This window comes from Aythya ferina (assembly GCF_964211825.1).
Source record: "Aythya ferina genome assembly, contig: HAP1_SCAFFOLD_149, whole genome shotgun sequence".
NCBI lineage: Eukaryota > Metazoa > Chordata > Aves > Anseriformes > Anatidae > Aythya > Aythya ferina.
The window spans coordinates 166,488-182,405 of NW_028181377.1; positions in this window are offsets into that span (position 1 = coordinate 166,488).

Below are 15,918 nucleotides of genomic sequence, written 5' to 3' on the forward strand. Positions count from 1 at the left end.
AGCCACGCTCCTCAGCCCTTGCCCCTCTCGCTTGCCCTCTCCCCTCTCTCGTGCTGGAGCTAGGGGATGGGCTTGCCACTCACAGGGATGGCAACAGCGCCAATGGCAAATGCGCGCGCGCCTCACCCAGGAAGGTGGCAATGGCAAGCTGGGGAGATGCTGGCAGCAGCTGGGCTGGGAAAGCTTGGCCATGGCAACTGCTGCTTGGGACACCAAAGGGCTGAGAGACAAGACTTGCTTCTTCTTTCGGGGCATTGCTCTTCTTTCCTGCCTTCTGGATTAAATTCCTCTCCTTAGGTGGTCACTCAGCAAGGCCTCTGCCTGCAGAGCACTTCTTCTTGCACTGGCATGCCAAGGGGATAAGAACTGGGAGGTCTTTGGGATAGCAAATGATCAGTGGGATGGGAAGTGATGATGGGGATAGCAATTCATTGGAATGGGACAAATGGGTTTTATTTGTATTAAATTTAAATTTTTTAATTTTCATTTAATTTATTGGTTTTCTTATTTATTTAATTAAATCCACTTTATTGACTGTGTTGTACGGTATGGCATTGTTTTATTTTTATAAAATTATAAGTATTTAATAGTATTAAATATTTTTATATATTAATATCTTATAAACTGTAAGTATCATTATTTATTATTTTGTTGGTTTTTATTCCTTTTCTACCCTATTAAACTCTCTTTGTCACAACGCACTGGTTTGGACTTTATTTTTCCTTCCGAGTCGTTCTGGATTCACTCCGGATGGGGGGACACTAGCGAACGCCTGTGTGCTTCAGATCCAAGGTCACCTTTGCCCTCATTCAAGATACATATTTGCATCTGTTGTTGTGAAACAAAATTAACAACAGGAACAATAAAGTTACCTACTTGCTAGCAGCAGCTCTACATTTGCTGGGGTCTGCTCTGTGCATTTTGAAGACCATTCCATGCTCTTCAGCCCCTTCAGGAGGAAATGTATGGTTCTAGGAAAATGCGTCTTGACCTGATGCAAAGCTGTGACGCAGCCTGCAGCTGCTGCAAGCCCTGGCATTTTACCTGCAGCCCCTCCAACAACTCTGATGTTCCCTGCATCGACTTCAACCACTGCGGCAGGACCTGAGGCCCCTCAAACCCTTGTCACACACCCTGCGGCCCCTCGAACCCCTGGCATGTTCCCTGCAGCCCCTTCAGCCCCTGGCATGTTCCCTGCAGCCCCTCCAAGCCTGGCACAGGCCCTACAGCTGGCTCCGGGGACGACCCCGTTGCTGTCTCAGGCACCAATACACACAAGGGGAAGGAATGCATGCAGAAGTCATCTCGTTTCAGAAGGGCAGAAAGTCCTCCCAAGAAGGGGAAGGAGCAAGAGGAAGACGAGGCAGCCTACCCCAAGGTAGGGCCATCCCAGGGCACAGGAGGCTGTTGGAAAGGAGATTAGATAGAAAAGCAGCTGGAAGCAGGTGATCCCCATCCCTGGGCGAGCTGCAAGCCATGGGACAAGATTGCAGCTATCCTCCAGGCGAGCACATTGTCAGCTGGCTGCTGCGCTGCTGGGATAGCAGCTGCGGGAGCCTGGCAGCAGAGGGCAGGGAAGCCAAGCAGCTGGGATCCTTCTCTGGGGAAGGGGGCACTGAGAAAGCGCTTGCAAACAGGGCACAAGCCCTCAGCCTCTGGAGGCGGCGCCTGTGAGGCGTGAAGGAAAGGGATCCCTTCTGGGAAGATGCTGTGGGCTTGCTGAGGCTCGAAGAACAGACGGTGCTGGCTGCTACCAGCGTGCTGCAGCAGCGGCAAGACAGAGCCGTGGTGGTTTTCCTCAGCTGGGCAGCTGAGCTCCAGCACAAGCACTCTCTCCCTGCCCCTCCTCCAACGCCAAGGGGAGAAAAGAGGCTGGCAAGGGCTCAAGGGCTGCCAGAAGGACAGGGAGATCACTCCACAAGGAGCGTCACGGGCAAAGCAGGCTCAGCACAGCCTGTTCCAGTCCAGCCCGGGGCCTGCTCCTGCGGGGGCTCTCCACAGGCCGCGGCCTCCTCCAGGCCACAGCCACCTGCTCCACCGGGGGCTCCTCCACCCGCAGGGGGGCTGCAGCGTGGAGATCTGCTCCACGGGGGACCCATGGGCTGCAGGGGGACAGCCTGCTCCACCAGGGGCCTCTCCCTGCACAGGCCGCAGGGGAACTGCTGCTGGGAGCCTGGAGCACCTCCTGCCTCCTGCTGCACGGACCTTGGGGGCTGCACAGAGCTTTCTCACTCCTCCCTGAGCCAGACGCTGCTGGGCAGCAGCTTTTGTTCCCTTTCTTAGATGGGCTCTCCCCCAGGCGCAAACATCATCCTTTTGCTCTGTGTTCTGGGCAGCAGCGGGTGGGTCCCTCCTGGAAGGAGCCTCCTGGCAGCGGCCCTGAGCTCCCACGGGGCAGCTGCTGCATTCTCCTCACAGAGGACACCCCTGCAGCCCCCCGCTCCCACAGCCTGGCCACGCAAACCCAAGCCAAGACACCGAGCGAGCCTCCCTGATTGCCAGCCAGCAGCTGGCTCAGCCTGAGACCCTAGGCCAGTGCCCACAAGACTCTCCAGGGCCTTGAAAAGCAAGCCTTGTGGGGACGGAGCACCCACAAAGAACAGACTCACACAACAGGACTCCTTGCCAACACCGCCTCACAGACACCTGGGCCTTGAGCGGGTAGCTCACCTTGAGCGAGCTCATTTCCTTCCCAGTAGCTGAAATGTGCCATTTCGGGGGCATTTGGGGGCTACAGCGTGCTGCTGAGAGGGTTGTTGGAGCTCCTGCAGGGCAGTGCTTCCACTAAGGCAAGGCCTTTTCTGCATCTTCTACTGCCCTGCAAGCGAGGATGCTGGGGGCACACAAGAAGCTGGCAGGGGACACAGCTGCAGGGATTGCAGGGATTCCTAAAGTCATAGCCAAATACAAGAAAGACAGGAGGACGTGATGCTTCCGAGAGAAAGGAGCTCGCTTTGGGGTCAAAATCCATCCCTTTTTCAGGAAAGCAAGAGATGCTGTGCATTTCTCTCGTCCCCCTCAGACAGCCACTGGGTGACGATGGTGCCAAGTGTCTGGAAAGAGACCTTGCTTTCTCAGGCCCAGGTGTCCAGCTGCACACCAAGGCCGTCCCTGGCTTCCAGGCGCAGTTGCCAGGCCCAAGGCTGAGCTCCCCTGCGAACCCCCAGCCCAGCAGACCTTGCTCCTGGCATTGTGGAGCAGCCATTTCACGGCAGCCTTTTCTCCTGGCAGTCAGCTTAGCGCCGAAAGCTCTGTCACCGGGACGCCTGAGAGCTGTGGCAGCTCAGCAGAGAGTCACTGTCAGCCTTGGAGCTCACAAAGGTGGGTGGCCACAAATGCCCTGAGTGTCCAGCTAGCATTGAGGACTGCTGTGGCACTCAAATTGTCACCTGTTTGCTGCGATGCTGGGATACCTGCTCTGGTAGCCTGGCATCAGAGGCCAGGGAAGCCAAGCAGCTGGGATCCTTCTCTGAGGCAGGGGACACTGAGAGTGGAAATGGAAATGGGGCACAAGACCTCCGCCTCTCAAAGGAACCCCTCAGATGTTTAGGTATAGTAAACTTATGTATATCTGTGTGACTCTAGACCACAACATGTTAGTGTTCTGGTTTGTCCACTGCTTTGTTGTGGGGGCTTTGAGTTGGCCTCTACTCTTTAGGTGAATGCTGACTTCATATCTATGGTGCACTTTATTCTTGAAATGGGAAGTTTCTACCAATTTCCTGTCCAAAGTTCCTCATAAGCCAACTGCAATCATCATTTCAGATGTATCTCCCAACTTACACATTTCCTAATTCTCCTTGATATTTACTCAAGAAATGCATTTTCACAGAGACATCATATTTTTCTCTCAACTCGCATCTGGCTGAGCAGAATGATGTCCTTTAATTCCCTTCCACACAATAGGCAACTTGTTCCTTCTGTCTTCTGAACACTTCCTCCTAAGTTCAATGTGAATACAAGTGGCAGAATTTTGCCTCATGTCTTAAATGTGTGGCAGGGCTGCCCTGTCAGGTGTATTTATACTGGAGAAAAAAAAAAAAAAAAGAATAGCCATACATACCATATAACCACTTAACTTTTTCAGTTCTTCTGTTAACAGTGCATGAACATGGGGTTTTGTTGTTTTATTGTTTGTTTTAAACTCCTGACTGCCATATAGCAAACATGACAAAAAAAAAAAAAAAAAAAGAAAAAAAAAAAAAAACCACCCTTGGTTGAGAATCTCTTAGCATGGCTCTGCTTTGTATTATCAAATGTCACTTCACCTGAACCATTTCAATCACAAGGGATATCCTTCTGTCAGGCTCGGTAGGACTTCCCAACTTTATGTCACCTGGAAATCTCAAAGCTCATATGTAATTTTTAGTCTTCGGCCACCACGTCCATACTGAACATACCTAAATTTGAAGTCATCTCTGCTCTGAATAGGAGGTTGGGTTTTCAGAGCTCTCTTCCAGCCTACATTTCTCCATGAGTCTTTGCCTCCTTAGCAGCTGCAGTTTCAGAACTGTCTCTGAGAATCACTACAGGGAACCTCTCCTTTGCCGGTAATTCCCTCTTCGAACAGTGTGAACAATTGCAAACTCCCTTGATTCACTTGCAGCCCCAAAGCCCAAATCCATAGATAAGGTATCAGAAGCTCACAGAAAGTGAAATAGATGTAGTTCATCCCCTATGTAGGGGAGCACTGGTCCTACAAAGGCAAGCTACTAAATTCTCTGGAAACAAATTAGCTTTAATAAATTATCTTGTAAATTCCACATTACCCGCTACTTCCCTAGTCTTATCTCTTCTTGCTACAAAACTTTGCCCAGCGTTGATGTCAAACTAACAGGCCTGCACTTGTCTGGATCACTCTTTACATTCTCCTGGACAGAAGTATATTTGTTACTCTCCCGTTCTGGGGACTATCCCTGATTTGCACAGTTGTGATGTATTTTTCCTACTTGAGTTGTTGTTCTGTGTGCCAATGCTGTTAATAGGCTAGGTAGATATCAGCTTGTCATTTTTCACTTGAATCACTGTAGATTTTTATTTCACCTCAGATGATGTTGTGCCTAGTGCCCTACCCTCATTTGCAATGGGAATCCTGTCACTGCCCTTAATATCACATTGTTGTTGCTGTTAGATGCAGGAAATAAGATTTGCAGCATTTGAGACATCATTAACTTTTGATCTATTTTTGCCTCGAGTATGCAACTGTCCTAATTTGTTCTCTTTGTTCCCCCTGGTTTCTGTGGCTTAAGTATCATTTACTATTATTGTTTAATTTCCTATGTGAAGGAGGTTTTGGGTCATTCGTACTTTATTTTTGCAGTTTTTAACCTCTGAAATGTACCTTTTCTCATTGCTTTTTTCCCATCTGAATTTTGAATTTTAACTCTGCCTTCTCTGCACTCCAGTCCCAGAGATGCTTAGTCAGACTCAATGATTCATTTCCTTAGATTTCAAAGTTTGCATTTGTAAGCCTCAAAAATTTCATTCTAAGCCTGGTTTTGTTTTATGGTTTGTTTTATCAGTTTTATGGTATGATAAGCTTTTGCTTCCACTGAAGGGTAGAAGTCATTACGAATAGTGCCAACAAAACAGAAACATAACAATGAAAATGATATTTGAATTCAGAATAGGTATTTAAAAAGTTCACCTTCTCCAGCACAAATGGGGAAAGTAAAATAAATAAATAAATAAATAGAGCAGTCCTAAATCATCAAAACTGGCCAAAGAATTAGAAGAAGCACTATTTTTCCAAGGCTGCAATGTTTTCCATTCATCTCACTGGGCCAGCAGAGCACTAGAGAGCTGGATGCACTGAAGTCCTGGCTCATACCCTAAATGACCTGCAGGAAGATCTTCTTATCTCTGTCCCCCCGTTTCTCCTTTCAATCTCTGTTTTGTCTGTTTGTATCACTAGCTATCAAAGCGCTACTGAGATATGCACGTGCAGCACCCAGCACAACCTTGTTTCAGGCTCCAGTGGGACCTTTAGGCATTACCATCCTATAAACAAGTCACAGTGATAGTGAGTGTAATTACAGTCGTCAAACTATTCCAGCTCCACTTCATTAGCCATGCCCTGAGCTAAATAACATTTTAATCATTTTGATATGTCATCTGTGGCTTTCTTCACTGTCACTTGCAATCCAGCAAACTCCTTCCTTCATGTTTCTAGATTAGACAGAGGGTTCTTAACTGCAGACATCCACTTCCCTGTTCAGGAAGCAGTGAGACCTTTCATCTTCACCCAGAATTAAGATGATATCCAAGCATCATGAGACACAGCGCGTATGTCTCCTAGGCCCATCCCATAAGAGCAGGACATTTACCTCACATGAGAAGAAGACTTAATGCAGAGGCAAAGCAAGATACTCGGTGTCAAAGCCATGTCTGGATGATCATTAAAGACAGATCAAAATTACCCAGTACAGGAGGAAAATCTATCATTTGAAGAAGATTATGGTCTCTGATTATTAGTTTCAAAATTAGTTTTTTTCTTTGGATTTCCTCTGAACTTAAACTTAGTTTGGAATGCCTTTGGTTTTGAATAGTTCTGAAATTGTATTACTTCTCCTAAGTAAGTTGATAGTCTGTTCTATTTACGTGAAATTCAAATAATATTGTGAAGGATCTGCCATCACTCAGCCAGGCTGAGAGCCTTCCTGTACTTAAAGGCAACCTATAGGAAAGCTGGGGAGGGGGTCTTTATCAGGGCCTGAAGTGACAGGACATGGAGTAATAGCTTTACACTGAAAAGTTAGATTTCTGATATATGTTAGGAAGAAATTCTTTACTGATAGTACTTCACATCCAGCCACTCCAGCCCCTGGCAAGTTCCCTGCGGCCCCTCCAAGCCTGGCACAGGCCCTACAGCTGGCTCCGGGGACGACCCCGTTGCTGTCTCAGGCACCAATACACACAAGGGGAAGGAATGCATGCAGAACTCAGCTTGTTTCAGAAGGGCAGAAAGTCCTCCCAAGAAGGGGAAGGAGCAAGAGGAAGGCGAGGCAGCCTACCCCAAGGTAGGGCCATCCCAGGGCACAGGAGGCTGTTGGAAAGGAGATTAGATAGAAAAGCAGCAGGAAGCAGGTGATCCCCATCCCTGGGCGAGCTGCAAGCCATGGGACAAGATTGCAGCTATCCTCCAGGCGAGCACATTGTCAGCTGGCTGCTGCGCTGCTGGGATAGCAGCTGCGGGAGCCTGGCAGCAGAGGGCAGGGAAGCCAAGCAGCTGGGATCCTTCTCTGGGGAAGGGGGCACTGAGAAAGCGCTTGCAAACAGGGCACAAGCCCTCAGCCTCTGGAGGCGTGAAGGAAAGGGATCCCTTCTGGGAAGATGCTGTGGGCTTGCTGAGGCTCGAAGAACAGACGGTGCTGGCTGCTACCAGCGTGCTGCAGCAGCGGCAAGACAGAGCCGTGGTGGTTTTCCTCAGCTGGGCAGCTGAGCTCCAGCACAAGCGCTCTCTCCCTGCCCCTCCTCCAACGCCAAGGGGAGAAAAGAGGCTGGCAAGGGCTCAAGGGCTGCCAGAAGGACAGGGAGATCACTCCACAAGGAGCGTCACGGGCAAAGCAGGCTCAGCACAGCCTGTTCCAGTCCAGCCCGGGGCCTGCTCCTGCGGGGGCTCTCCACAGGCCGCGGCCTCCTCCAGGCCACAGCCACCTGCTCCACCGGGGGCTCCTCCAGCCACAGGGGGGCTGCAGCGTGGAGATCTGCTCCACGGGGGACCCATGGGCTGCAGGGGGACAGCCTGCTCCACCAGGGGCCTCTCCCTGCACAGGCCGCAGGGGAACTGCTGCTGGGAGCCTGGAGCACCTCCTGCCTCCTGCTGCACGGACCTTGGGGGCTGCACAGAGCTTTCTCACTCCTCCCTGAGCCAGACGCTGCTGGGCAGCAGCTTTTGTTCCCTTTCTTAGATGCAAGATCTTCTTAAATTCAGTCCAGCCAAGTAGGAAAAGTAAATGTGGACAGCTGTATCTTGGCAAAGAAGATAGTAGGGAGCAAGGAGGTTCAGCAGTCAAGATGGAAGGTGATGCCATGAGGCTTACAGGCTAGTCATGTTCTAGTGAAACCCTGCCTTCCTAAAGAAACCTGCCTGACTACTTGATGTGAATAACAGACTCTGTTCAGCTCTTTCCTAACATAGAAACGGTGCTGACTGCTTCTTCAGAGTAACAGAAGTTCGTGATTCTACTGAAATAGTTGCGGTTCAGATGTAGATCTGATTTCTCCTAAGCACACTGAATTCACAACTGTTGATCCTCCAGAGGAGGCTTTGCAATTGAACACCTGGAGAACAGGTAAATTTCCCGCTGTTGTTCTCCTCTCCTCTTGTTTTGTTTTGTTTTGTTTTGTTCCTAGTAGCATAGGCTTAAGACTCTGAAGAAACAGGCTGCTTTTTTTCATTTCCAGCACTGGCTGTTCCTCCTGAGCCCCGCCTTCTATTTTTGCGGTCATAGGATATGTGAATGTAAATTCGTGGAGAGAGGTAGAAAACTGTTTCAACTGGTGTTTTTTCGGCTATGTGGGGAGAACAAATCGAGTGGCTTTGAATATTCTGGCTCTTATTCAGAGCAGCATGTGGAGGGAGACAGATGCGTTTGCTTTTTTAGTGCAATGGCTTCAGAAGCAAGAGGGGAAAAAGCACTTTCTCTGGGAGCTGAAGAAGGTGTCCTAATCACAGGAGAGGTTTCTAAATGGCATATCTTTGCGAGGGTTCCTGTAGTCCGGAGGTTTTTGTTTGTTTGTTTGACGTTGGAAGGTTTTACTCTTAATATTCACGTCCTTCAGCAGAAGTGAGAAATGTGATTTTATTTTGTGCAGTGTCGTGGACCCTCCGAAATCTCCTGGGAACGATGAATACCTCGCATAGTACCAATGTGATGACGGTGGAGACAAGGAGAAAGCAAGAAGATCAAAAGAACGTGACCTCATTTCAAAAGAAACCGTTTTGTACGGCAAAGAGTCTTGTGAGCCTGGTGAGAAATTGCAGCATACTTCCTCTCTCGAGTCTGACACTGAATGTAGCTCTAAAAACCTTTCCTCCTCAGCTGTTACAGAGAGATGCCAAGATACAGAGGACAAGACTAAAACCACTGAGAAAGAGCATTACCAAAGCAAGAGGGAGCATGCTCCTAGTGAAGAGAAGGAGGGTCAAAAAGCAGGTCCTTCCAGCAAGAGAAGGATAAAGTGGAATACAAAGAATACAAACTTGAGCTCCTGATTGGCTTCATGCTGAACTCTGTGCTGTTCTTGTCCTAATCTTGGTCTCTCCATAGATAATATGGTTTAAATCCAAATAGAATCGTGCGATGAGGAAGATCTCACTGCAACAAATTCAACATCTAAAATCAAAGTTGACATTTTCCGTGATTTTCTTCCTGAGCAGAAGTGTGCGGTACTCCTTTTATATTAACGTAGAGATTATTTCAAACAGTCTTGAAGTGCTTGATGACTTAACAGTCTGCAGATTTATTATCAAATCAAAAAAACCCCAACTTGGTAGACTATTTTTTTCTCAGTTTTGAATGACCACTAGGAAGAAGGTTATTCCGGCATCAAGAAAGTCATGTGGAATGTAACAAAATGCACTGAACCAGTAAGTAAAACTTATATTTTTCTATTAGTTCCATTGTTTCAACTCTTCTGACCCTTCTGGACGGCATAGATAACAGAGGGGAGATCGTGGTAATCGGAGCTACTAACAGACTGGATTCTATAGATCCTGCTTTACGAAGACCAGGACGCTTTGGCAGACACTTCCTCTTCAACTTGCCAGATAAAGAGGTGAGAACTTAAATTCAACGTTAGTGCTACCATGGCAAAGTCCAACTTTATAGGAAAAAAAAAAAATGACAACTTGAACAAAGGAGTGATACGTGGAGACACTGCGTTGTTCCATGGAGGACAAATCTGGTACTGGATATATATGGTCAGGATGATACCACCAAGTAGTTAGTTCTATAATCAAACCTTTCATTCCCAAAGTTGTACCTGTTTGCTTAATTATTTAGTCCACTTGGGTGTTTTCATCATGAAGTTGTGTTTTTGGTCTCAATCCTTCACTTATGAATGAATAGGGGACGTGTTTGCATTTGATTGTGCCCCTGCTCAGTGGTAGTAGTTTGAGTCATAATTCTTTTCTTCTTTATAGTAATTGTAGCAATTGGAAGCATTGTGCCAGAAGTGCTTTCTGTGAATTTACTGACTGGAAAGCAAATGTGATGAAGTAATGAGACTGTCCCAATGAAAGCTTGCTAAGTTTTAGAGAAGTTTTTTGGACAGCAAAGAAATGTTTCTGGATAAATTTTTCATTACAGTATTTTCCTCTGGGTCCTTAGGTCTCGTAGTTTGGAAACTTGTTATTGAAGCTATAAATGCCTTTTCTTTCACTGTAGGTTCCTAGAAAAAGTTCAGTATAACAAATAAGAACTATTCAATTTCCTGGTTGACAATGCAGAGTGTATATTAAATAACTGTAAAATACTTGAAAGTTGAGCAAGTAAGAAAAGTGTATTAGTAGATGAGGGGTTTTGAGGGAGGACTGTTTTGTTTTGTGTTGTTTGTTTGTTTGTTTGCCTTTTGGTTTGTTTGTTTCTTGTTGGTATTTTTAAGGAAAACTTGGGACAAGCTAAAATGCAGTGATTTTGCTTCCAGGCTAGAAAAGAAATTGTCAAGATTCATACTCGTGACTGGACCCCTGTCGTGGTTTAACCCGGCTGGCAGCTAAACACCACGCAGCCGTTCTCTCACCCTCCCCCCTCCCTCTCTGGGACGGGGGAGAGAAATTGAAAGTGAAGCCCGTGAGTTGAGATAAAGACAGTTTAATAAGACAGGAAAATAATAATAATAATAATAATAATACAATGATGATAATAATACTACTACTAATAATATGTACAAACAAGTGATGCACAATGCAATTGCTCACCACCCGCTGACCGATGCCCAGCTTAACCCCGAGCAGTCCGGCCCCCTCCCCCGGCTAGCCACCCCTATATATTGTTTAGCATGACGTCAGATGGTATGGAATACCCCTTTGGCTAGTTTGGGTCACCTGTCCTGGGTCTGTCCCCTCCCAGCTCTTACTGCACCCCCAGCCTGCCTGTTGGCAGGACAGAGCGAAAGGCTGAGATGTCCTTGGCTTGGTATAAGCACTGCTCTGCAACAATTAAAACATCGGGGTGTTATCAGCACTCTTCTCATCCTAAGCCAAAACACAGCATTCCACCAGCTACTAGGAAGAAAATTAATTCTGTTCTAACTGAAACCAGGACAACCCCTCAGCCACCGGACATGTTGCTTGATGAACTAGCTGAGAAATGCATTGGTAAGACTGAAACAGAAACGGATTCTTGCTTGTGACCAAGTTGTAAAGAACCTTAGCTTGTACCAGGCAGTACCCATGCTCTTGTGCCTTGTTGCACAACTAGTCAGATAGATCCCTGTTACGTTTAAATTCTCAGGTCTGCTGAGTCTTTGTAAACAGTTCCAGCTGTTAAAAGTGCGAGGGGTGGTAGACGAAGGGGCAACATCAAGTTTGTGTGTTGAAGGGGTGCTTGGTATTCACAAGAAGAAAGGGTGGAGGGACTAAAGTTGTAATGAAGTTGCTCTGAATGACCAAACTGAAAAGCCCAGGCTTCTCTTTGTAAGCCAAAGTGATCCGTAGACTACCAGAACACGTTGACTTAATCCATGGCATTCTTTGAAAGACTCAAGACCACATAAATGTGCTGTCTGTCCTTTTAGCTAAAAATACCCCAACTTTGTGGGTTTGTGTTGCCACCTTTTGCCCTTCTGTTTTCCAGGATTGTTAAACCAGTAGTGAATTATGTAGCAGAAAGAAAACTGAGAAAGGGCTTGTTAAAACACCTTGAGAAAAAATTGAATGGTGTCTTTATTTGTTAAGCCACCAAGTTGTGTTAATCTTGTGATATTTTAGTATGGAAGTCATGCAAGCCCACAGTTGGAAAGTTAGATCATGTTGTCACAGCTGGATCAGTTATTTTTCTCCGTTTCTATTGCTGTGCTGTCCAGAAGATTTTCTGTGCTTTAGAGCAAGGCTAAGTCTCTAGCATCTTTGATTTAAGCCAGCAGAGGTACAGCCTGATTGTAGTGGGGAAACAAATGCTCCTCACCAATTTATTTTTAAATAAAAATAAATTTATAATAAAGTAAATAATAAATATATAATAAATAATAAATTTATAATAAAGTAAAGCAAGATTGCAGGGATATTAATTTGCAGTCTTGGTTTAGTAAAGAATAGGAAACACAAGGGAAGAAGATGAAACAAAGGGAAGAAGGTGAAACAATTTGAATGAGTGAATAACTTAACTGGAAATCTTACATGTATTTAATGTACCGCTGCCATCTGGATTATTTGGGGAGGGAAAAGAAAGTCTATAGGAAAATTACTTGGAACATCTGTGTGTCTATTCAGCACCTCATTTATAAGCTTGTTTTCTTAACTCTTGTTCTAGGAGTGCTTTCTGCGAACCAACATCATGCCAGCCCCGTCTGCTAATAGTAGGAAAAGAAGGGTACGGCTAGGTTTCTTACGTGGCACCCGTGGTGTTGCACGCTTTGGAGAAGTTTCCCGTTCACACCCTGGGCCTTTCTGTTCTGCTTACAAATGTTGCATCGCCAGAAGAAATCTGCGGACAGGTACCTTTTTTTCTTTTTCTTCTCATCGGATTCACTGACTGTATGTAAAGGATCAATCGAGTTGCAAGTAAGGTGAGCAAAATTCATTCGTAATGGAGGTGGCCTTGTTTTAATGTGCTGGGATGTTTGCTTCTGTCTGAAAATCCCCTTTTCTTTTAGACAGCACCACAAACAATCTGGATGTTGTACATGTCCACATTTTCCATACCCAGTTTTACAGTGAGGCTGTTGCTAGCAGCTCAGGAAGCTGGGCGGTGTTGCTAACGAACATCTCTTTGTGGAAAGAAATGCTGTTCATGTCACTGGGATCCAGAAAGTAGTTCTCATTGCCTCCTAGGACTGTGTGCTCCCAGTAGATGGCTCTGTATCAGACTGCATGTCGGCTACTTTTTGTAGGCTTCTTCTAAATTATATTAGTAAGGCAACCGAGGTTTGGGGCTTCTGTTTATTTTGTTTTCGCACGGACATACACAACTTGTGCTGTTGCAGCATGTGCACTAAAAGCATTAACATTCAGAAAACACTTCATTTGCACGGTGATGTGGTTTTAACTAGAAAAAATGAACAGATTTGGTGTTTTTACTTTTAGGCAGGAAATCCATTTTCTTGTTTGGCATCACTACCTTAAAATATTTTTACCTTTAGTGGAAATGTTTGAGAGCCATACAAGTAAGGACAGACATGTTACACGACTGAATACTGATGTGTCCCTTAAGAGGGACATTTCCTTTCTTTGTTATGCGATGGTTGTGGCTGTGGCCATATAGCTACGGTGTCTAGCCACCGCCTGAATATATCCTTCCCATCTTCTGACTAGAGTTCTCCGAATACTGATAATCTGAAAGGGTGCACAGAGAAATTCCTTATGTGAAAGGATGCTTGCCACTCTGTTCATGTAGTTTCATTTCATGGGGCAGTCAGATGGCTATGTAGCTATGTATTAAGAGGTTCTTGTACGTGTTTTAGTTTTCTTACGCAAGCTTTCCTTTTCACTAGCTGATCCGAAATGCTCAGAAGACAGCACCAAGCACAATTTATGTCCCAGATATGCATTTATGGTGGGACAACGCTGGACCTGCCTTGAAACTTACTTTTCTAACTCTACTACGTAACATTCCAGCATTTTTGCCAGTTTTGCTGCTTGCTCCGTCTGATGTACGTCACTCAGATCTCCCAGAAGAGGTATTTGTCAATACTTTCCTTACTATTTCTTCAGCGTCTTGTAATTTATGAATGCTTTCAGCATCAAAATGCTGTGCTTTCTTAAATGCATGCTGTTATTACTCAGGCACCCTAACAAATCACTTAAAATTTGCTTAGAGAAAAAAATACTGTGAAAGCATCTGCTTAAGTTTTTTTCTGAGTCAAGCAAGTGACTTTCACCCCCTTCTCACACATGCAAATAATAAATTAATACAATAATTCTGGTGGCTACAAAGTGGTTCAGTCAAGAATATGCAGTGCTTGAAATGACAAGAGGATGTTTTTACTGAAGAGATTTCTTCTGACAGTCTGCCATTCCATGCTATGTTGGGTAAACTGCTAATAATGCAATTTAGTAGAGAATTGAAACACTTTGATTAAAAAAAAATAAGTAAATCAGTTTCTTTCTTCATAGAGGCCAAAGCTTTCCAAGCTGGAAAGCTGAGTTCCAATTTCTGCTAAAGTAACTTTGGAATCGAATTCTAGTTGTAATCCTAAATAAACTGTAGTAAAAGTAGGTGCAGAACTTCATTGACTTCTGAGAGTTTACATTAAGGGAAGGTGCCCAAAACAGGACCACGCTGTTGTCATTCTGATGATTTGGTCTCAGTCATTGGGGGAAGAGAACGGGTCTTACCTTGACGTGTTTATTATCAACTGCTTTGAAAGTGCTTGAGTTCCCACAGAAGTTTTTGTACAGGCTGTAAATTCCTTCTAAAATAAGTAGTGAAATTCCTCACCTACCTTTTAATACTAGAACTTGAAAATGGAGGAAGACGTAGAGGTACTAGCTACTTCAGACACCTTTTGGTAGAGAAATAAAAACTCAGCAAAAAGCCCTCACTTGTCTGCTGAAGCCTGTCTCTTCCCTCGATAGCCATAAAGGTTCTAAGTAAAGGCTGCAGCAAGGCAAGTAAATACAAAGGAAGCGCTGTTGGATGTGGTGAAAGCCATTACTTTACCAGTGTAGCGTACAATCCCTTCAGCGAGCTTTAATTCTACAGATGATTCTTAAAGGTGATATTTGAATTTGCCGTGCCAGCCTGTGAAAATGTAGCGTTTTAAGGCCAGGAAGATAACTTTTTTCAGTTTGTGTTCTTCAGGTTATTATTAATTTGAAAAGGTACTCGTCTTTTTGGAATCGAAGATAAGTTTTTTGTGGCCTTAAATCTGAAATGTCTCTCCTCCTTCTGCTTTAGATGCAAAAATGATTTAATACGGAATTTGGAGAAGTGTGCAATATTGAGTTGCCTGGTAGGGCAGAGAGAGCAGCCTTTTTTTTGAGGACCTAATTCTAAATGAAGTGGCTAAGCCTCCTGTAAAGAAAAGAGGTGAGGAGGATATGAGAAGTACATCTAAAACTTTCCTATCGAAGTTACTAGCTCGTTGGGCTTTGCTTTGGTGGTCATTTTCTGTCAGTAATTTGTCATATGCTTGTATTTGAGTACTGTAAATTGGCTAATTTTTCCTGATGAATTGAAGTTGATTGGACATTGGAAGTCGTGCCTGTAGCACCACCAGCTGAGCCTCAGAAGCCACAAGAGTGATCCCCACAAAAGTAGGGATGCTGGAGGAGGAAGAGGAGGATACCTTGCGTGACCTTAGAATTTTCTTGAGGGACGTTACTCACAGACTTGCCACTGACAGACGTTTCAGGGAATTTGCGAAGCCCGTTGACCCACAGAAGGTAAAGTAATGCTGATCCCTGTGTGTTTGTAACTTGTCAGTGTTCGTATTTCTCAGCGTTTTGGGGAAGGTTCAACTTTGTTTTTAGGGCTGCACTGTAAGGATTTTGCAAGAAGTAGAGGCAGTGCTTTTACTTCTGCTGACTCTCAAATGTGTCTTATGGGATTATTCGCTGAAAGCCCTGGTTTCATTCTAAAAAGCCAGTCCAAATGCCAACACAGTTTGCTCGTGAAAAGGCTTTGATACGTAGGCGTGTCACAGCACTGAAAAGCACAGAGATCTTTCCTTATAATTACAAACAGTATTTACAGGACTACTTGAGTGAAGTCTGAAGCCCTTTCTTGGACTGTCAGTTCCTGTGGGAACAGG